The sequence below is a fragment of the Macaca mulatta genome, chromosome 8, assembly GCF_049350105.2.
Source record: "Macaca mulatta isolate MMU2019108-1 chromosome 8, T2T-MMU8v2.0, whole genome shotgun sequence".
NCBI lineage: Eukaryota > Metazoa > Chordata > Mammalia > Primates > Cercopithecidae > Macaca > Macaca mulatta.
The window spans coordinates 22,222,457-22,245,277 of NC_133413.1; the positions used below are offsets into that span (position 1 = coordinate 22,222,457).

A 22,821-nucleotide genomic window follows, 5' to 3' on the forward strand; every position below is an offset into this window, starting at 1 on the left:
AAGCCTATTGAAACAGAGGCTTGTCTGGCTGGGTTTGAGAAACCTCAGCAGAGTTACTTCCTCCTGGCTCAGACACAGCCAGGGATGCTTCCGAAGGAGAAGGGGCAGATGTACACCCTCCCAGCCCATTCACTCCAGGACTTGTTTCAGAAGCCCTGGCTTCCTGGCGGTGTTCCAGGCAGGGGCCAGGGAGTGCTGGGAGGGTCCCAGAGGGTTGTATTGGAGGCAGGAGTCGTAGTCGGTGGCCTAGATTTTTAAAGGCAAAATGAATAAAAACCAAGGCATGAATGAATTAAATCAGGAAAGAAGCAGTCAGTGCCTGAGCCCCAGCCCCAGCACCCTGACCCTGGGTTGCCAGTGAAAGAAAGGCGGGGAGGCGAGGTTCAGGGACCCCAAGGGGAGCACAGCAGTTACTCAGCTGTGGGGCTCCAGCAAAACAAAGCTCTAGGTGGATTTCAGTTGAACAAATAATTCTTGTATGTGAGTAATAAAGCCTTGGAAATAGCCCCAGGCCATATGTTAGCTCAGAGCAGCAGTCAGGGGCTGGGAGCCTCTTCCAAGAACAACATTTTCTCTCTTGGTGGAAGGGAGAGGGATCTTCTCAGATTGTCTTTGAAAGCGCAGGAGGCTTCCTCAGTGTCTCTGCGCTTCAGAAGACTAGACCCTCAGTAGTGTGCCATCAACGTTCCTGCTCCGGGGGTCCTCGGCACCCTCGGGTGCTCTGCAGCCACAAATAGTCAAGTACAGAAAAGAACTGGATGCTGGCCTGGGAGAATCAAGGTTTGATGAGGCCGGGGAGGCCGCCTTTAGCTAACAGGTCTTCTGCACCCCAGCCAGCTCCAAAAGCCACATTTTGAGAAGAGCAGATATGGGGAGGATGTCAAGGTGGCAGAGAAGTCATCAAAGTCCATCACAAGCCGCATTCTGAGACCAATTCAGGGGAACCTCCATGAGCTGAGGACAGCGGTGAGATTCCTTGCTCCTGAAGGCATTTTCTGGGTCAGCTGTGGGGTAGTGGGCATGGTGGTGTCTGGTCCAGCTCCAGAACTTATTTGCTGGACACACAAAGAGGAATCACCCAGTCTCTCTGATCTTCCAATTTGCATCTACAAACTGGGAATTATCAACCCTGCCTTCCTTACCTGACATACATGTTAAAACCGAGCTAAGAAGGCTGAGCAGGTGGCGGTGCTAATAAGATAGCAACGGTTCTCTTTCTAGAATGTCAGTGCTGATGTGACCTCATCAAACCTTGGTCTTTTCCCAAGTTACTGGAGGCAGACCTAGGATTCCAACAAGGTTTTCTTTCACATGGCTAAAGCTTATCTTAGTGCGGTTATAAAATGTGTTCTGAGCAAAGCTGTGATCACAGGCATTTTGTTTTTCATTGTTGTAATTCCCAGCTCCAATCTTGCAGAGCACACCGGCCTCAGTGCCCTGCACATAGTAAGGCCTTGAGAAAACTTTGCGGCATAGCTGAGCATCGGGGCTCAGGAGGCCAGTTGAGGGTGTGCGTATGGCAGTTTGTCACTTTGAGACTCAGAGGATTAATCCCAGCTTGGCTCCCCTTTGGCTTTGCCCTAGAGACCTTCATCCCCAAATCCCTCTGAAACAAAGGCTTGGACCCAGGTCCTGGGCAGGACAAAAGGAACATAGGGAAGCTGCAGTTACAGCTGTTTTTTTTTTCTTTTTGTTTGTTTTTGAGACAGAGTCTCACTTTGTCACCCAGGCTGGAGTGCAGTGGCACAATCTTGGCTCACTGCAAGCTCCAACTCCTGGGTTTGTGCCATTCTCCTGCCTCAGCCTCCCGAATAGCTGGGATTACAGACACCTGACACCATGCCTGGCTCATTTTTCTATTTTTAATAGAGACGGGTTTTCACCATGTTGGCTAGTATGGTCTCAATCTCCTGACTTAGTGATCTGCCCACCTCCGCCTCCCAAAATGCTGGGATTACAGGTGTGAGCCACTGTGCCCAGCCTACAGCTGGTTTGTTTATGACCCGTACTATTCCACTGCCTGTCTATATCCAGGGATGTTTGGGTGGGGATGCCGAGACAATTGGCTTGGGGAAGTTAAGGGCAGGCAAGTGGACTTAGCATGTAATGGCGTGGGGATGTGGTTGCTCATGCTCTGTTTCCTTCTGCAAACAAAGTGTCGATAGTATGAATGAGCAAAAGAGAAGACAGCTGAAGGGACTCACAGGGGCATGATCCAGAGCCTCTGAGTGGGAGAGAGTGACTTCATTTAATGTCAACTGTCAACTGACATTCTGTCACAGCCAATGGATTCCCATTCAGAATGGGGGCTGCAAACTCCCAAGTTTGATATCTTGCTGCAAATGCACTGGGCCAGGAGGGTGGCCTCTTGGAGAGGGTAATCCTCCCAGCTCCAGGGCCTTCCCCAGTCCCTGGGAGCTCCAGGCTGCCATCGGGGCTCCTGCGGTTTCTGCAGGGATAAAGGTCTTCTGTGCTTTCCTTGTCTCTAGTTGTGAATGTGGCTAAAAGCAGCGACATCTGTGTTCCTTCTGTGAGATGCACACTAGATGGATATATTAATAAAGCCTGGGTTGGAAAGAGGCCAGAGTGGGTGGGGTAGGCTCCAAAAGGGTGGTCAGCTGTGGGGCTGAGCCAGGTTCCTGTGGTCAGAATAGTAGAGTGAGAGGAAGGTTGGTATAAGAATGTGAGTGAAAAGTGTGTGTGTAGTGGTCCAAGACAGGTAAGACAAAGGACCTCGAAAATAGCAGGGTGCTGAGTGGGTGGGAAGCAGGTGTAACAATACCAGAAGAGCATAAGGCTTCCCAGGAGCTGGAACAAATGGGCGTTTCCAGGTGAGAACAGCGGGACCCTGACACAGCTGTCTAGGGAATTACAGTTTTCTTAGACCTCATTAGTATCCCAGAATAAAAACCCGAAGAACCAATCACTCTGTTCAGTGGACAGCTGTGCCCTGAGCTGCCCTCGCTCTCCTCCAGGCCAGGCTCTGCTGCCTTTTCAGACTGTTACTTCCCAGCAGAGGCAGGTGGGTTTGTCTGTCTGGATTAGATGAAGTGTGAGGTCAGCCTCCCAAGGCCTCTCCCCTAGTTGGTGTGTTTCTCTGAGCTCCCATGTTCTGAGCCTCTTAGACAGTGAGTGAGTTTGAATCGTTTTAGCCAGCCTTCCTTGAACTAAGGCACCTACATCTGTAAAACAGGATGATGCTACCAGTATAGCTATTGTGGAGATGAAATCAGAGATAATGCTTCATAATTTTTAAATTCTTTTTAAATTTTTATTTTAGAGACAGGGTCTTGCTGTTTCACCCAGGCTGGAGTGCAGTGGTGTGATTATAGCTCACTGTAGCCCTGAAGTCCTGGGTTCAAGTGATCTTCCCCATGTGGCCTCCAGAGTAGCTGGGACTACAGATGTGCACCACCACACCCGGTTAATTGTTAAAATTTTTTGTAGAGATGGTGATGCAGTTTGGCTCTGTGTACCCCCCTAAATCTCATGTCAAATTGTAATCCCCATGTGTTAAAGGAGGGGCCTGGTGGGAGGTGATTGAATCATGGGGGCGGACTTCCCTTTTGCTGCTCTCCTGACAGTTCTCCCAAGATCTGGTTGTTTGAAAGTGTGTAGCACCTCCTACTTCGTGCTATCTCTCCTGCTCTGGCCATGTAAAGACTGTCTGCTTTTCCTTCACCTTCTGCCATGATTACAAGTTTCCTGAGGTCTTCCCAGCCATGCCTCCTGGATAACCTGTAGAACTGTGAGTCGATTAAACCTCTTTTCTTTGTAAGTTATCCAGTCTCAGGTAGTTCTTTATAGTAGTATGAGAACAGACTAATAAGGATGGAATCTTACTGTATTACCTAGGCTGATATCAACTCCTGGGCTCTAGTGATCCTCCTACCTTGGCCTCCCAAAGCTCTGAGACTACAGGCATGTGCCGCCGTGCCCAGCTAATTTTTTTTTTTTTTGAGATGGAGTCTCGCACTGTTGCCCAGTGCCCAGCTAAATTTTTTTTTTTGAGATGGAGTCTCGCACTGTTGCCCAGGGTGGAGTGCGGTGGTGGGATATCTGTTCACTGCAACCTCCACCTCCCAGGTTCAAGCGATTCTCCTGCCCCAGCCCCCCAAGTACTTGGGATTACAGGTTCCCGCCACCAAGCCTGGCTTTTTTTTTTTTTTTGTATTTTTAGTAGAGACGGGAATTTCACTATGTTGGCCAGGCTGGTCTTGAACTCCTGACCTCTCGATCTTCCTGCCTTGGCCTCCCAAAGTGCTGGTATTATAGGTGTGAGTCACTGAGCCTGGCCGCCCAGCTAACTTTTTTTTTTTTTTTTTTTTTTTTTTTTTTTTTTAATTTTTTTTACTTTTTTTTTTTTTTTAATTTATTTATTATTATTATACTTTAAGTTGTAGGGTACATGTGCATAACGTGCAGGTTTGTTACATATGTATACTTGTGCCATGTTGCTGTGCTGCACCCATCAACTCGTCATTTACATCAGGTATAACTCCCAATGCAATCCCTCCCCCCTCCCCCCTCCCCATGATAGGCCCCGGTGTGTGATGTTCCCCTTCCTGAGTCGGAGTGATCTCATTGTTCAGTTCCCACCTATGAGTGAGAACATGCGGTGTTTGGTTTTCTGTTCTTGTGATAGTTTGCTAAGAATGATGGATTCCAGCTGCATCCAAGTCCCTACAAAGGACTCAAACTCATCCTTTTTTATGGCTGCATAGTATTCCATGGTGTATATGTGCCACATTTTCTTAATCCAATCTGTCACTGATGGACATTTGGGTTGATTCCAAGTCTTTGCTATTGTGAATAGTGCTGCAATAAACATACGTGTGCATGTGTCTTTATAGCAGCATAATTTATAATCCTTTGGGTATATACCCAGTAATGGGATGGCTGGGTCATATGGTACATCTAGTTCTAGATCCTTGAGGAATCGCCACACTGTTTTCCATAATGGTTGAACTAGTTTACAATCCCACCAACAGTGTAAAAGTGTTCCTATTTCTCCACATCCTCTCCAGCACCTGTTGTTTCCTGACTTTTTAATGATCGCCATTCTAACTGGTGTGAGATGGTATCTCATTGTGGTTTTGATTTGCATTTCTCTGATGGCCAGTGATGATGAGCTAACTTAAAAAATTTTTTGTAGTGGTGGAGTCTTGCTGTGTTACCAGGCTGGAGTGCCGTGGTTCAATCATAACACATTGTGGCCTCAAACTTTTGGGCTTGAGTGATCCTCCCACCTTGGCCTCCTGAGTAGCTGGAACTATAGGCATGTGCAATTGTGTGCAGCTCCATAATTTTAAAAAATTAGGCCTTTGTGAGGGTTAATTGAGGCTAATGCACAAGGGCACTTCCAAAATAGTAAAGGTGAAGGAAATGCTTAATCTCAATTGAGAGGGTTGGACTCTATAACCTCTAGGACACCTTCCAGCTTTTGGACTCTAAGGGTCTCCCTGGCCTCTGTTTCTATGCCTTCTGCTTGGTACTTTTTTTTTTTTTTTTTCCCTAGATGTCCTCATCTCCCACCTGTAGGACATTCCCACCTGCCACTCAGGTTCAATCCAAGCTGAGCCGCCACATGAAAGAACTTTGAAGGGAAAATCAACTGTTTATCAAATTAGCTGAATTCTCAAAGCCTGGCTACTACACAAGGAATCAGTTGCTAATTAATGAACAGCCAACACAGCTCCATTGCTGATTTGCATAAATATGTATTGTCAAACTGTTAGGTAAACAAAAGCTGGATAACTGCCACGGAGCCAGAGTGATTATGCCGGGCCCTTCTAGTGAGGCTTTGCAGTAGGGATTATGGTCTCCATGATTTTTTTTAAAGTCATCCTTTTATTTTTCCTTTTCCACACCCTCCCTCCTCACTCTGGTTAAGGTTCAGGTCTCTTTGCGTTATCAGCTACCAAACACAACAGGATGCAAACCAAGGCAGGGCTGGCCCTCCAATGAGCAAGATGACTTTCCTCTGCCACTTCACATTGCCTGGGTCTCTTGCATCTGGTTTAGAGATGGAGGGAGACACTACTATGAAGTTGTCCCTGTCCCCACCCGCATCTCAAATGAAGATACAAGAAGCATGGGGGTCTAGCCATAAAACTTGTCTGATGGATGGTTTTAATCCTTGCGAATTACAGCTAATTGGAGCTGTCAATCATTTAAAACCCTGAAACTGACTCAGGGAGGTCAGGCGATTCAAACATCTGTACATTACCCAAATGTACAGATAATAATTAGATGCATTGAAGTTAGTAAGTGTGAAGAAAGGGGGAAACTCTCACTTCCCTGTGCATAAGAAATCTCGGAAGATGCAGCTGTGCTGAAGTCAGACTTGACCTAGAGAAGTGAGATCTGGCAGCCTCAACCCTCCTCAGTTTCTAATAGTCAGCAGTGGCAACGTGAACGGTACCTGACAGTTCTTTTCAGAAAATATTTATCGAGTGTCTGTGTGGTGCTGGGTGCTGTAGGAGTCAGGGTTCTGGCCTTGGAGGAGATCCCTGTTTTGCTGGGGAGACAAATATAACCAAATATCTAACTGAGGTTGGGTGAGCACCTAACTAGTCTGTGGTAGGGCTCACTTTTGCAGCCTCTAAAGTATGTCTCAGTTTATTGATGAAAGATTCCTACTGATGAAGTGAGTCTATCTTTGGGGAGGAATTTTCCATTTGGGGTGGATGTTTTCTGGTCTATCTGTCTTCCTGCCACAGCATGAAGTCAGGCAGGTCTGTGTTCATGTGCTCACCTGCGATGGCACTTCTGGCTCCTGAAAAATGAGGATGCTGATTCCCTCCTCACCAAGTCCCAGTGGACGAAGCCAGGAAAGCAGCTGAGCAGGGCTTCTGGGGGAGAAAGTCTGAGGCCTTGCAAAGGAGAGCAGTTTCCTCTGGGCCAGTTTGCAGAGTCGAGGTTGCCTGTGTGCTGAGTCTTGAGCTCCCATATAGAGGTCCTCATGCCTGCAAATATCTATCAGCACCCCCAATATCTACCAGACTCATCTCATGAGTCTGAGATGCTGAAATCTCCACTCAGTTGGGAAAGGAATGGGAGTTTACCTATGGTGAATGTCTATTCTACTGGGCAATTTGTATCTGTTGTTACCTTTATTTCTTAAAAAATCATGTAATTCAGTTACTAATGTACCCACTTTATAGCTAAAGAACTGGAATTCAGAGGGCATAAATGACTTGTCCAAGGCATCGCTGCAGATGTCCGAGTCAGGATGTACACTGAGCTCGGTCTGAATCCAGAACTCGGCTCTTGTGCCCCACTCCTTGCTGTTGTCTTTGTTTACTGTAGAACCCTACCCTGTCACTAATAATAGTAATGGTAACTCTGACCCCAGCTTTCATTGATGAGTTGGGTAGCAGTTAATCCACTGGGCAGACATGGCTCCCGGTGGAAATGGCGTAATTCTGAAGCCCACTTCTACAAGGCCGGGAAGCAGTGGCCTCATGGTTCAACCAGCTGGCTGGGAAATCTGCAGACCTGAGGGTACACACTACAGAACTTTGCCCACCTGCATGTGGACCCATCTGGCCGGCGGTAGAAAGCCCACTGCGAGGTACCATGGGGGAGTTCAGGGTGGCAGAGGGTTTCTTTGGAGACCTGAAAGTAGATGGTACCCTAAGAAAATGGGGTGGACTGTGAGTATTTCTGGGGCTTCCAGAAGCCACAGTGCACAGCTTATGTGCAGGGGCTAGAGGAAGTTCCAGCACATTCCCTTCCCCAGGAGGTCCTCTGCTCCGGAAGTGAAATGGCTCTACGGAGGAATCCGAGTCCCCCTTTACAACCCCCGCTGACGGGATCCATAAGCCCCGACCAACATGTATACAGGGAGGAAAAATCAATGTAGTAAAACAGAAAGAGAACTTAAAGGAATTTGCCAGTCTTCATATGGCCCATGTCAATGCCCGGCCCATTAGTCATCCGTGTGAAAAGACCCAGGAAGCCACAGGAAAGGATGTGGGAAAGAAGTCATTAAAAAACCTTTAAAACTTTTGGCTAGGAATAGTGGCTCATGCCTGTAACTCCAGCACTTTGGGGGGCTGAGGTAGGTGGATCAGTTGAGGCCAGGAGTTTGAAACCAGCCTGGCCAACATGGTGAAACCCTGTCTCTACTAATAATACAAAAGTTAGCTGGGCATGGTGGTGCGTGCTTTAATCCCAGCTACTCAGGTGGCTGAGGCAGGAGAATCGCTTGAACCCTGGAGGCGGAGGTTGCAGTGAGCCGAGATTGCATCACTGCACTCCAGCCTGGGCTACAGAGTGAGATTCCATCTCAAAAAAAAAAAAAAAAAAAAAAAAAAAAAAAAAAAAAAAAAAAAAAAAAAGAAAAGGTTTAGAACTTTTAATAAAACAGAATAAAACAGAGTAAAGTTTCTAACACTTACATGTGCAAATACACATAACACACACACAAGCACAAAGCCAAAGCCAGTATCTTTATTTGGACATTGAAGAAAGGAAGTCTTAGAGAAGAGGGAAACTGCAGCACAATCTTGCTGAGGTCTGACAGCATGGATGGGGAAGGCATGTTTAAAATATCTGAGATTAGGAAAAATACGGAGGAAAAAACCCTCAGTCTCCATAGGCCCTCAAAAATGCAGGACTAACAGGGAATGTCATACTGAAAAAGGGTTTTTGAGTGAAAGAGTCTCTTCACTCAGAGTTTAGTCTTTGCAGGTGGCAAAACAGAAAAAGAACAAAATTCATCAGGTGTCAGCTGGAAAATCTGCTGGGCAGGGTGGCCACGTGGGTTCTATGAGTCTGGGTTTCTCTCCTATTGAATCTGTGACTTTAGAGTCGCCTGGCGTCTCAAAACCTCCGTCATGTCTTCTGACGGCATGTGTGGAGTGTCTGCCTGGTTCATTCACATCTGTTCCCTTTCGGAAACTGGCTGCGAGCACCTCTAGCCAGGATGGGCTGAGATACCCCTGTATGAGAAGAACCCCAAAGTAGAAGACCCTGAGTTAGCAGAGACTAGAGCTTCGGCTCAGAGGTATACTCCTGGCCATGTCCAGCCTCTGCTTGCTGTGTTGAAAGAACGTTATCCTATGCAGACTCTGATGGGACCTAACAAGTCTCAGGGAACCAGGGACAGAGGTCATGCTTCAAGGGAGGGTACTTTTGGGCTGACATCTGGGTTTCCCTGCTACCCCCATAGACTACAGCCAAATGGCCTCTAGCCCAGCCCAGAGCCCTCTTGGCAGCTTGGCCAACTACCAGCAGCAGCAGTAGTCTCCCAGCAACTGGTCCCCAAGAGCTGAGCTCTTTCTCTTCGGGACAAAGGTGACACAACCTCCAGAAGCTGTCACTCAGAAGCAGATATGAGAGATCAAAGAGGACGCCCAAGGAGAGGCTCCAGGGCTTGTTAGATTCAGCCTCCTAAAAGTTCAGTGAAGTCAAGGACAGCATGGAGGACCAAAGTCTTTATAAGCTTGTGCTTTGCCAAGAGCACTGGGCCAAAGCATGCCTCCTGTGTGGTTTCTGTGTACCTTGACAGAGTCAGAGATGGCCACTGTTAAGGGTATAGGGCTGGCTAGATACTATTTGAAGTAGGTACACAAAGCAACATCCTGAGACAAAACAACAGTGTGTGCAAGCATGTTTAGAATGTTAATTCCCTGAGTTCCCCCAGAGTTGCAAATCCATCATCTGGCTTCAGTGGAAAAGAAGTCTGATATATTGGCAATTTTTCCCCAACGGCTTATACCAGTGCCTCTTTTCTCTTCCTTCATGCCGTGTTTATAGTCAGAGGCTCACAGTCCAATTCTTGGTCACTTTCCATCTTGTATTCTTTGCACTTTATTTTTCATGCCAGCAAGGTTTTTCTTTCCCAAATAGACACTTAGTTCCCTGAAGGTATATTCCATGACTGGCAGTAATGTAGTGCTTGGCACTAGAGCATTCCATATTTTTCAAAGCCTTTTCCTGCCTTCCATGAATTCAGCCATGGCAGGATATGCATGGCCATGCCCACGTGACAGACATGGACACTGATGCATGGGAGGAGGAGTCGCTTGATGGGGCACATGCTACTCTTTGGAACCAGAAATGAGACTTCATGTTATTGGCTGAATGTCTGCTACCCAGTGGCCCCTATCAGGACTTCATGTTCATTTCTTAGCACTGTCCCCCATAAACAGAAAAGACTCAATCAAGAATCACTTGATTATTTAGCTTTTAAAGTATTTCTCTATGTTTAATTGTTTGAAACCTCAGTGTGGCCAATTAATAATGACTGCAAATGTGTGACCCCTTCTTCCATCGAGAAATGGGGTGTAATTCCTATCCTCTTGAATTTGGGCTAGATTCAGTGGTTTGCCATAACCAATAGAACATGGTGGAATTGACACTGCGGATCATCTGAGAAGTCAGAAAAGATCATAGAGTTTCCACTTTGCTAGTTAGAACACTTGCTCTTGGAGCATTGAGCCATCATGTAAGAAGAGTGATTACTTTGAGGTTGCCATGCCAGAGAGGCCAAGAGCAGTGTTTCACTCAGGGCAGCAGTCCTAGCTAAGCCCAGTTTCTGAGCCATCCCTGCCAAGGTGCTAGGTATGTGAATGAGGTCACATTGGGACCCCCAGATCAGACCATCCACCAGTAAGTGTCCATCATTTATGGTACATGAGACACAAAACTCAACATGAATTCCTGTTTTGGGGTAGTTTGTTTCATAACAGTAGATGACCCAGAAAATTCTTCTGTCTTCCCCTGAGCCCACTGAGAACAGCGTATCAATGGCTGAATAGAAACTGGGCTTACAAAGGCTCACTGCTTAATTCCATATGTTAGATTCCTGCAGTATTATTTTAGCTTTCCTCACCTTTTGCTGGAGGAAATTGTGTGGACATACTGAATTCTCCCAGAGAATTAGGTTCTGTTTAGAAACATGCTTACAATTATGAGTTGTGCAATTGGCTCTGAGAGTGTCCACATAAAATTACGCAGTTTTGAGTGTGTCCATGTTTTCAACTCTGGGTTTAGTCATACGTATCATTCAGGTTCCAATTTGGGTGCTTTCTCTGCCATGAAATCTTTTATTTATTTATATTTTGCTCCTACTCTGAAGAGAGCACTCTCTTCTATGCTCTCGGGCCAATATGTCTACATATCTACATTTTTATTACTCTGATTATATTTTGCCTTTTCCTTGACTCTTTTTTTTTTTTTTTTTTTTTTTTCTGAGATGGAGTCTCACTCTGTTACCCAGGCTGGAGTGTGTAGTGGTGCAATCTAGGCTCACTGCAACCTCTGCTTCCTGGGTTCAAGTGATTCTCCCACCTCAGCCTCCCGAATAACTGGGATTACAGGCGCTCACCACTATGCCCAACTGATTTTTTGTATTTTTAGTAGGGAAGGGGTTTCACCATGTTGGCCCCAGGCTGGTCTTGAACTCCTGATCTAGTGATTCACCTGCCTCGGCCTCCCAAAGTGCTGGGATTACAGGTGTGAGCCACTGCTCCCAGCCCCGTGACTCTTTTTTAAACCAAAGTATCTCTTCTGATGCTCAAGGTTCTTAAGTCAGTTGACCTTTGCTTTTTGATCTTATTTTCTTACGACCCTTACTTATCTCTTATTGTGTAAGAGATACTGCTATGTGTTCATATGCCTCTTTCCTCCTAGCACATGGAAAGACCTGATGCTCTGCCCTTAGAACCGTGAGATTGATGCCTTGTCAAAGGGATATAAGGAGAAGTGATGCATGTCTCTTTCAGGTCAGCACTTGGAAGCCCTCCACTATTCCTCGGCCTGCCCCTGCAGCTTTGGAAGCTAATGTGTCCCAGATAGCATAAGCTACATGACAGAGGAGGGTGGTCTCATTCACATTAAGCTTGGTATGAGTGAGGAATAAGCCTTTATTTTGTTAATGCACTGAGAGTTTGGGGATTTATTTGTAACTACAGAATGGCTTATTGTGTTCTGACTAATAAAATGATACAACCACAATCATAATAGCTATAGCTCACATTTGCTGAGTGTCTCTTATGATTCAAGTGTTCTGTTAAGTGTTTTATATATTTAATATCTTAAAATACTTTCAACAACTGTGTATACCAAGCAGTATTAGTCAAATTCTCATTTCATAGTTGGAGAAATTTATACTTGGGATGATTACAATAATTATTAGTAATTGGCTGAGCTAGGACTTGAACCCACGTCTGTCTGATAACACAGTGATTTTTCTATTCTGCTCTATAGACTCTATTCCTATGTCTGTGCATTTCAGGTGGTTTTGAACTGGGCCTTGTTCAGAGCAGGAGCTCTAGATGAATGTTTTTGATGTTTGTTTGATTCAAATTAAAATTAGCGTAAGATCTATTTTTAAGGAACTTACTATAAAGTTGTTTCATTTAAATCTTCCATTTCTATCATTTCTGGGTTATCTTCTGGATACTGAAATCAGTTTCTTTAGATGTTAAGAGGGCTCAAAACCACAAAGTTCACCTTTCCCTCCTCCTCAGCCCTACTCTGATGCAGCCATGAGATAGTGGAGGAGTTTCTCCCTTGAATTCTGAGCCCCAGAACCACAGATTAAGCAAAACACAACTGTGGGGTACTGTGGTCTGAATGTCTATGCCCTTCTAGATTTATATGTTGAAATGCTATTACCTAAGACGATGCTATTAGGAGATGGGGCCTTTAGAGGTGATTAGGGTGTGGGGGCAGAGCCCTCATGAATAGGATTAGTGCCCTTATAAAATAGGCCCCATAGAAACCCCTCACCCTGTCCACCACATGAGCACACAGCAAGAGGGAACCATCTAAGAGGAAGCAGGTCTTCACCAGACACTGAATCTATGGCACATTGATCTTGGACTTCCAGCCTCCAGAACTGTAAGAAACAAATGTCTGTTGTTTATGAGCCACCTTGTGGCATCTGTTGTATCACCTGAACACTAAAATTGTGGTGATTAGGGTTTTCATCCAAACTTAAACCTAGTCTTTTTTCCTGCTTGTGCCAGATTGCCTGGTAGCCTCCCTGTTCAGGAATGGTTTTGGATTCTGAGGCAATAGCATGGCAGTTGTTTTCCAGATGATATAAGTTGCATTCAGATTTCTGCCCCACCAAGGGGCATTTGTCTTGAGACGGCCCCACTGATGGAACTTTGGGAGGGGTTTGCCTGAATCCCGCTGGCAGCCAGAGCCAAGTGTGTTGCAGCAAGGTCTGTGGTGTATAGTTTATGGTAGCAATTACGGAGCCAGATTCTTAAGTAGTCATGATACCTTCAGTTATGGGCAGAGTTGGGGAGGTCAACATAATAAGTGTTTGCATTTTCAGGGCCCTGGGAATCCATAAAGATCACTGGAGTATATTATTTCACTCCTACTCTGCCTTCTTGGCCTTCTTCTCTGATTTAAAACATCCTCAGGGTATAAAATTAAACACACAGCATCAGCGAAACTAGCACAACAGAATAAAAGCAGGGGATAAAACCCTTGAAGATATAATGTAATTGTGAAAGGCAGGGCCTGCCACTCTTGAACAAAAGTTGCAGTTCTAATTGTAGATTTCTGAAAATATATAAATGTTGAAATACCATTAAGCATATAGAAAATTTGCAAATACTATAAAAATAACTTATTTTCACTGAACCTTTTAAGACAAGTTGCTGACTTAATGCCCCATCACCCCAAATTCTTTAGTTGTATTTCCTATATACAAGGATGTTATTCTAAACCACAAAACAACTATCAAAACAGGAAGGGGACACAGGTACCTGATTACCATTTAATCCTCAAACCCCATTCACATTTCTGCAGTTGCCCAGTTATGTCTTTCCGCAAGGAGGATCCAATCCAGAATCATGCATTGCATTTATACATATCTCCTTTTATCTAGAAGGGTTCCTCTATCTTTCTTGGACTTTGATGACCTTCACTCTTTTAAAGACAGTTCAGGTATCTTGCTAATGTCCTCCATTTTATTTATCTTTTAAATTTCAATAGCTTTTCTGGGGCGTACAGGTGGTTTTTGGTTACATAGGTAAGTTCTTCAGTGGTGATTTCTGAGATTTTGGTGCATTCATCACCTTAGCAGTGTACATTGTACCCAATATGTAGTCTTTTATCCCTCACCCCCCATGCACCCTTCCCTCAAATCTCCAAAGTCCATTATGTCGTACCCAAATTTGGGCATCCTCATGGCTTAGTTCTCACTTATAAGTGAGAACACATGATATTTGATTTTCCAATCCTGAGTTACTTCACTTAGAGTAATAGCCTTCCAGCTCCTTTCAAATTGCTGTAAAGGCCATTATTTTGTGTTTTATGGCGAGTAGTATTCCATGATGTATATATACCACATTTTCTTTGTACACTTATTGGTTGATGGGCATTTAGGTTGGTTCCATATTTTTGCTATTGTGAATTGTGCTGCTATAAGCATGCATGTGCAAGTGTCTCTTTCATATAATGACTTTTTTTTCTTTTGTGTAGATATCCAGTAGTGGGATTGCTGGATCGAATAGTAGTTCTACTTTTAGCTCCTTACAGAGTCTGCCTGCTGTTTTCCATAGCAGTTGTACTAGTTTAGATTCCCACTACCAGTGTAAAAGTGTTGCCTTTTCACCACATCCACACCAACATCTATTACTTTTTGACTTTTTAATTATGGAGAATGATCTTTATTTTGGGTTTGTGTAATGTTTTCTCAAGGTGAGGTTCAGAAGTGTGCTGGAAATGAAACTGCCGTCTTATTGCATCTTTTTTTAAAATTTTTAATTTTTTTTATTATACTTTAAGTTCTGGGATACATGTGCAGTGCACGTAGGTTTATTACATAGGTATACATGTGCCACAGTGGTTTGCTGCACCCATCAATCCATCTTCTACATGAGGTATTTCTCCTAGTGTTATCTCCCCTAGCCCACGGGGTTGGGATCTGCTGAGCTAGACCACTTGGCTCCCTGGCTTCAGGCCCCTTTCCAAGGGAGTGAACGGTTCTGTGTTGCTGGCGTTCCAGGTGCCAGTGGGGTATGAAAAAATACTCCTGCAGCTAGGTGGGCGTCTGCCCAAATGGCCGCCCAGTTTTGTGCTTGAAACCCAGGGCCCTGGTGGCATAAGCATCTGAGGTAATCTGCTGGTCTGCGGGTTTTGACCATGGGAAAATCCTACTATCTGGGCTGGATAGCACCGTCCCTCACGGCACAATCCCTCATGGCTTCCCTTGGCTAGGGGAGGGAGTTCCCCAAACCCTTGCACATCTGGGGTGAGGCAGTGCCCCCATCCTGCTTCCGCTGATCCTCTGTGGGCTGTACCCACTGTCTAACCCGTCCCAATGAGATAAGCCGGGTACCTCTGTTGGGAATACAGAAATCACCCACCTTCTGCATTGATCTCACTGGGAGCTGCAGACTGGAGCTTTTCCTATTCAGTCATCTTGCCAGCCACCTCCTTATTGCATCTTATCATATGACACATGGTTGTGATAGTTCTCATCTTTGATAATCATTTTATTAAGATGATGCCTTCTAAGCATCTTCATTTTAAAGTTACCCTTTTCCCATTTGTAATTAATAAATATCTAATAGGTTACTTAAATGATCTGTAAATATCCTGTTTCTTATTGAGCATTTTATTTATTTTGATGCTCCCACTGGCCAATACTAGGACTAGTTGAGCATCAAAATAAATGATGAAAGTCACAAGTTAAAAGTCATTGAGTAAAATAGAAGAGGCAATCCCATGTTGATAGAAGGTGGCTTGTGTGTTCTTGTGCTATGCCACCGTCCTTTTAGTAGCTCCTTGGTTTATTCCTTGGTTGATGATACAACCAGATATTCCAGATTTGTCTTGTATTTTTTTTTCACCTTAGCCCTGTAGTTGGCCATTTCTCCATGGAACCATGATGGTGTATTTTGTTGTTGTTGTTGTTGTTGTTGTTGTTTTGTTTTGTTTTTTGTGCAAAATAGTATACAGAAGTCAAGGAAGGGCCACTAGACATGTTCACTGCTTTGGGGTTGACACTGACTCCCAGACTTCCTAGTGAATGAAGCTAGGGACACACACACACACACACACACACACGCACACGCACACGCACACACACCCACTGCCCCACTACATCTATATTAATGTCTGTATCTACAAATACTAAAAATGGAGAGTTCACAGTGCTGTCTCTAATTTCAAATCAATACCACAGGGTTGATTTTTTTTTCTCCTTTCCATGTTGTAACTCTCTTCTTTTTCCAGTGAGGAACTTGGTTTCTATTATCCTTGATATATTTGCTTACATGTTCATTCATCCTGTGTATAACCAGTCTCCCATCAATGCTGCTGTCTCCTCCCCTAACCCGGTAAATGCCCATTTTTCACTGTTTAGGCTCCAATATCTTGTCCTGGTTCACACCCTTCGCTGATGTCTCTTCAGCCTACTCAGGTGTAACACCTTACATTTGATTGTCCCAACACAGACCATGCAGGCCAGCCCTGAGCATAGACTTCCTCTTCATTCTTCTTGGGCTCTGAGACCCACACTGGCTCACCTCCATGTTGGACTTTCATTTTTCTTAAATAGTTTATACCCAGAAACTTCATACTGGGCTGATCCCTTCACCTTGCTTGATACTACTTTAGGACTGCAGTGTTTGAGAAGGTGAAGGAAAATAGACCTGCAATCCCAAGACTGAGATAATACAAGTTTACCTGGGTCTGTTGACTTTTTCCGCTCTTCCTCTCTGGAGCAGGTGGTGATGAGGAAGTTGAGGACTGCACCTAATCATCACAGGAATGCTCTGGGGCACAAGTGTTGCTGGGCCCAGGCAGAGTGAGCCCCCTTCAGATGGCCCTGGACCTCTTTCCTCATTTGGTCTTCTCCATTAGATGGAAGAGGATCCCAATGACATTTTTGGGGGCTACTATGTAGCACCTGTTGTCTAAATCAGTGTGCGCCTCCACTCAATGAGTCGGTATTATCCTTATAGTTTTTCAGATAAAAAGTTAGAAAACTTATACGGCTACTCATGTCCACCAAGGGTCAGAAGCAGGATTTGGAGTTGGGGCTGTCTGACTCCAACTCTGTTTACCTCCTTTTCTCTTGTAATGGAGGCATACCAGAGTTGCTTAATCAATGTTAATATTAATGTCTGTGTGAAGAAAACAAAATAAGAACTCTGGGGCTCTGGTGAGTTGAGACTTAAGCCCTGTGGCCAGGGAATATTCTCTTTTTCTTTCTGAGATGTTACGGTAGGCATTTGGTTCAAGAAAAGCTGAGAAGTATTTTCTTGGACATCTTCATGAGATTATGATCTTATAAAGAATAAGAAAATAATATGTATTGGGCATTTACGAGGTGTATGACTCCATTCTAAAACTCTATACCTATCAATTTATTTAAGGGTCACTATGAGGTGAAGTGTACTATTTTCTTCTATTTATAGATAAGAACTTAAGGCACAGAGAGTATAGGTAGCACCTAAGGTTATTATATTAGTCCATTCTCATGCTGCTAAAAAAGACATACACAAGATGGGGTAATTTACAAAGGAAAGAGGTTTAAAGGACTCACAGTTCCACATGGCTGGGGAGGCCTCACAATCATGGCAGAAAATGAAGGAAGAGCAAAAAGACATCTTACATGGCAGCAGGCAAGCAAGCTTGTGCAAGGGAGCTCCCATTGATAAAACCATCAGATCTCATGAGACTTACTACCACAAGAACAGTATGAGAGAAACTGCCCCCAGGATTCAATTATTTCCATCTGGCCCCACCCTGGACATGCTGGGATTATTACAATTCAAGGTGAGAGCTGGGTGGGGATACAGCCAAACCATATCAGTTACAGAACTGGAGAGAAGAAGAACCAGCATTTGAGTGCAGGCTGATTGGTACTTGGGTTCCGTTCTTGACTGAGCAATAGGTTCTACTGATTCAGACTTCTCAACTACTGGGTTCCAGAATTTAGCTGAATGTGCTTTTCATGAAAAGACACATCACAATTAAGCCAAGGGATATAAAAGCACTTTGCAAGATGGAAAAATTATCCAATGTTATGTTCATATTATTACTTATTGAGTTTTTGTTAAATGTTTCCTTTTAGCTGTTTTTGAGACAGGCATTAAAGTATTAATTCAGAAATTGTTAAGTCAGAATGAGTGGGTCTGGGTATTTACTGAATGCCACGTGCCAGGCATAATAATCTCATAATAATCTAGCCACCCAGTGAACAACCCAAGTGAACCAATATTACAATACCCTGTAGTAATTACTATGGCAGATGTAAGCAGAGGATGCGGCAGGAGTAAAAAGGAAGGGTACAGAAAAGATTCTCAAAAGGGAGAATCTGGGGTCAGAGTCTTGGCCGGATGTCAGTTTCACGCTTCATGGTTCAAGTGAGTGAACTTCCTTAAAGAGACTTTTTACAGGGACATGGTCGAGATTAAAGAAGCCACAAAAAGATGTTGAGGCGCCCAGAGTCTAGCAATCATGGGACACTCTTAACACTTTGAGGCTGAAAGGTCAAGGATAGGAAATGGCTTTACCAGAGCCCAGTAAGAACTCCAGCTACAAAGGAGGGGGTGGCAGCTAGGAGCATGGCCTCAGGGAGATGCAGCTTTCACCAGATACAAGGGGGCAGGCAAAAAATACTCCAACCACTTTTTAATTCCATATTCTCAACTCCTGTGGCTGTTTCCTAGAAATAAAACCCAAATGAAAGTCAGCTGTTAAAAGGATCTAAGTAGGGCACTCTCTAGGGCTCAGCCATCCTGGCACAGAGCCGGAAAGGTCAGAAAGTGGACCTGGGGTGAGAATAACCTGCATATCATAGAAGGCTTCCTAAAAAAGGTGGTTCCTTAATTAATGCTGAAGTATAGAGAAGAGTTTTTTAGGTAAACATGGAAGGGGAAGAAGAGATGCCAGGCAGAGAGTCTGTCCTGTTTAAAGGCATGATCCTGTCAGGAAACTATGATGTCTTCATGATGAATGGGGTGGGAAGGGTAAGAAAGATGCTGTGGTAGAATTACATTTTGCCCCAACCATATCTTCTTATCACCACTGTTCTTTCTTTGTGTTTAAAACATAAAAAATCATATTTGTTGGAGAGAAAAAAAATCACATCTTTTTTTTTCTTTAGCCCATTATTTTTCTTTTTTCTTTTTTTTAAATTATACTTTTAAGTTTTGAGGTACATGTGCAGAACGTGCACATTTGTTACATAGGTGTACACATACCATGGTGGTTTGCTGCACCCATCAACCTGCCACCTACATTAGGAATTTCTCTTAATGCTATCCCTCCCCTAGCTCCCGATCTGCCGACAGACCCCAGTGTGTGATGTTCCCCTCTCTGTGTTCATGTGTTCTCCTTGTTCAACTCCCACTTATGAATGAGAACATGCGGTGTTTGGTTTTCTGTTCTTGTGATAGTTTGCTGAGAATGATGGTTTCCAGCCTCATGTTTCTGCAAGGACATGAACTCATCCTTTCTTATGGATGCATAGTATTCCATGGTGTATATGTGCCATATTTTCTTTATCCAGTCTATCATTGATGGACTTTTGGGTTGGTTCCAAGTCTTTGCTATTGTGAATAGTGCTGCAATAAACATGTGTGCCTGTGTCTTTATAGTAGAATGATTTATAATCCTTTGGGTATATACCCAGTAATACGATTGCTGGGTCAAATGGTATTTCTAGTTCTAGATCCTTGAGGAATCGCCACACGCCACACTGTCTTCTACAATAATTGAACTAATTTACACTCCCACCAACAGCGTAAAAGCGTTCCTATTTCTCCACATCCTCTCCAGCATCCGTTGTTTTCTGACTTTTCAATGATCGCCATTCTAACTGGCCTGAAATGGTATCTCCTTGTAGTTTTGATTTGCATTTCTCTAATGACCAGTGATGATGAGCTTTTTTTAATACGTTTGTTGGCTGCATAAATGTCTTTTTTTGAGAAGTACCTGTTCATATCCTTTGCCCACTTTTTGATGGGGTTTGTTTTTTCTTGTAAGTTTAAGTTATTTGCTGATTCTGGATATTAGCCCTTTGTGAGATAGATAGATTGCAAAAATGTTCTCCAATTCTGTAGGTTGCCTGTTCACTCTGATGATAATTTCTTTTGCTGTGCAGGAACTCTTTAGTTTAATCAGATCCCATTTGTCAGTTTTGTTGCCATTGCTTTTGGTGTTTTAGACATGAAGTCCTTGCCGATGCCTATGTCCTGAATGGTATTGCCTAGGTTTTCTTCTAGGGTTTTTATGGTTTTAGGTCTGGCATTTAAGTCTTTAATCCATCTTGAGTTGATTTTTGTATAAGGTGTAAGGAAGGGATCCAGTTCCAGTTTTTTGCATATGGCTAGCCAGGTTTCCCAGCACCATTTATTAATTAGGGAATCTTTTCCCCATTGCTTGTTTTTGTCAGGTTTGTCAAAGAGCAGATGGTTGTAGATGTGTGGCATTATTTCTGAGGGCTCTGTTCTGTTCCATTGGTCTATATCTCTGTTTTGATACCAGTACCATGCTGTTTTGGTTACTGTAGCCTTGTGGTATAGTTTGAAGTCAGGTAGCATGATGTCTCCAGCTTTGTTCTTTTTGCTTAGGATTGGCTTGGATGTGAAGGCTCTTTTTTGGTTCCATATGAAGTTTAAAGTAGTTTCTTCTGTGAAGAAAGTCAATGGTAGCTTGATGTGGATAGCATTGAATCTATAAATTACTTTGGCAGTATGGCCATTTTCATGATATTGATTCTTCCTATCCATGAGCTTGGAATGTTTTTTCCATTTGTTTGTGTCCTCTCTTATTTCCTTGAGCAGTGGTTTTGTAGTTCTCTTTAAAGAGGTCTTTCACATCCCTTTTAAGTTGAATTCCTAGGTATTTTATTCTATTTGTAGCAATTGTGAATGGGAGTTTACTCATGATTTAGCTCTCTGTGTGTCTATTGTTGGTGTATAGGAATGCTTGTGATTTTTGCACATTGATTTTTTTATCCTGAGACTTTGCTGAAGTTGGCTTACCAGCTTAGGGAGATTTTGGGCTGAGAAGATGAGGTTTTCTAAATATACAATCATGTCATCGGCAAGCAGAGAAAATTTGACTTCCTCTTTTCCTATTTGAATACGCTTTATTTCTTTCTCTTGCCTGATTGCCCTGGCCAGAACTTCCAATACCATGTTGAATAGGAGTGGTGAAAGAGGGCATCCTTGTCTTGTGCTGGTTTCCAAAGGGAATGCTTCCAGTTTTTGCCAATTCAGTAGATAATGGCTGTGGCTTTGTCACAAATGGCTCTTATTATTTTGAGATACTTTCCATTGATTCCTAGTTTATTGAGAGTTTTTAGCATGAAGGGCTGTTGAATTTTGTTGAAGGCTGTTTCTGCATCTGTTGAGATAATCATGTGGCTTTTGTCATTGGTTCTGTTTATGTGATGGATTATGTTTATTGATTTGCATATGTTGAACCAGCCTTGCATCCCAGGTGTGAAGCTGGCTTGATTGTGGTGGATAAGTTTTTTGATGTGCTGCTGGATTTGGTTTGCTAGTATTTTATTGAATATTTTTGCATCGATGTTTATCAGGGATATTGGCCTAACATTTTCCTTTTTTGTTATGTCTCTGCCAGGCTTGGGTATCAGGATGATGCTGGCCTCATAGAATGAGTTAGGGAGAATTCCCTCGTTTTCAGTTGTTTGGAATAGTTTCAGAAGGAATGGTACCAGCTCCTCTTTGTACCTCTGGTAGAATTTGGCTGTGAATCTGTCTGGTCCTCGACTTCTTTTTGGTCGGTAGGCTATTAATTACTGCTCCAATTTTAGAACGTGTTATTGGTCTATTCAGGGATTCAACTTCTTCCTGGTTTAAACTTGGGTGAGTGTATGTGTCCAGGAATTTATCCACTTCTAGGTTTTCTAGTTTATTTGCGTAGATGTGTTTATAGTATTCTCTGATGGCAGTGTGTATTTCTATGGGATTGGTGGTGATATCCCCTTCATCATTTTTTATTGCATCTATTTGAGTCTTCTCTCTTGTCGTCTTTATTGGTCTGGTTAGCAGTCTATCAATTTTGTTGATCTTTTCAACAACCAGGTCCTGGATTCATTGATTTTTTTTTTCAAGGGTTTTTCACGTCTTTATCTCCTTCAGTTCTCCTCTGATTTAGTTATTTCTTGTCTCGGTGTTCTACATGTTCAGAGAACTTCCTTGGTGATGAACTATAGAAATGATTCCTGAAAGTATAGCCTTACATCATGACTATGATAGAAGGGATCTCAAAAGGATCAGCCCCTGGATCAGTCTGGCAACTTTCTGAGCCATGCAGCATAGGTGGCATCTGGGTTCCACCTAGAGTTAAATATCCTGCTGAGTTCTTTGTTTTACATCGAAATTTATATTCATCTTTCATAACTCACTGTCTTAGTCCCCTTGGGCTGCTGTAACAAAGTACCATAGACTTAGAACCAACAGAAATTCATTTCCCACAGTGCTGGTGGCTAGAAGTCTGAGATGAAGGCACCCATAGACTCTGTGTCTGGTGAGGGCTTGCTCTTGACTTGGTAGACGGCACCTTCTTGCTGTGTCCTCACATGGTGGAAGGGACAAGGCAGCTCTCTAGGTCCTCGTTTATAAGGGCACTAATCCCATTCATGACGGATTTGCCTTCATGACCTTATCATCTCCCAAAGGCCCTACCTCCTAACACCGTCACCTTTGGGGATTAGGATTTCAACCTATGAAGTTTAGAAAGACATATTTGGACGATAGCACCCATCATCTTCTTCTACCAAGGCTTTTAATTTTATTTTTTTTTAAGAGACAGTGTTTTACTCTATCACCCAGGCTGGAGTGCAATGATGTGATCATA

The 22,821-nt window shown here is 43.6% G+C and overlaps 1 pseudogene; it reads right to left on the reverse strand.

Moving 5' to 3' along the window:
* Nucleotides 1–22,109: 22,109 nt before the first annotated feature.
* LOC114680547 (small nucleolar RNA U3) lies at nt 22,110–22,202 on the reverse strand (annotated as a pseudogene).
* Nucleotides 22,203–22,821: the final 619 nt, after the last annotated feature.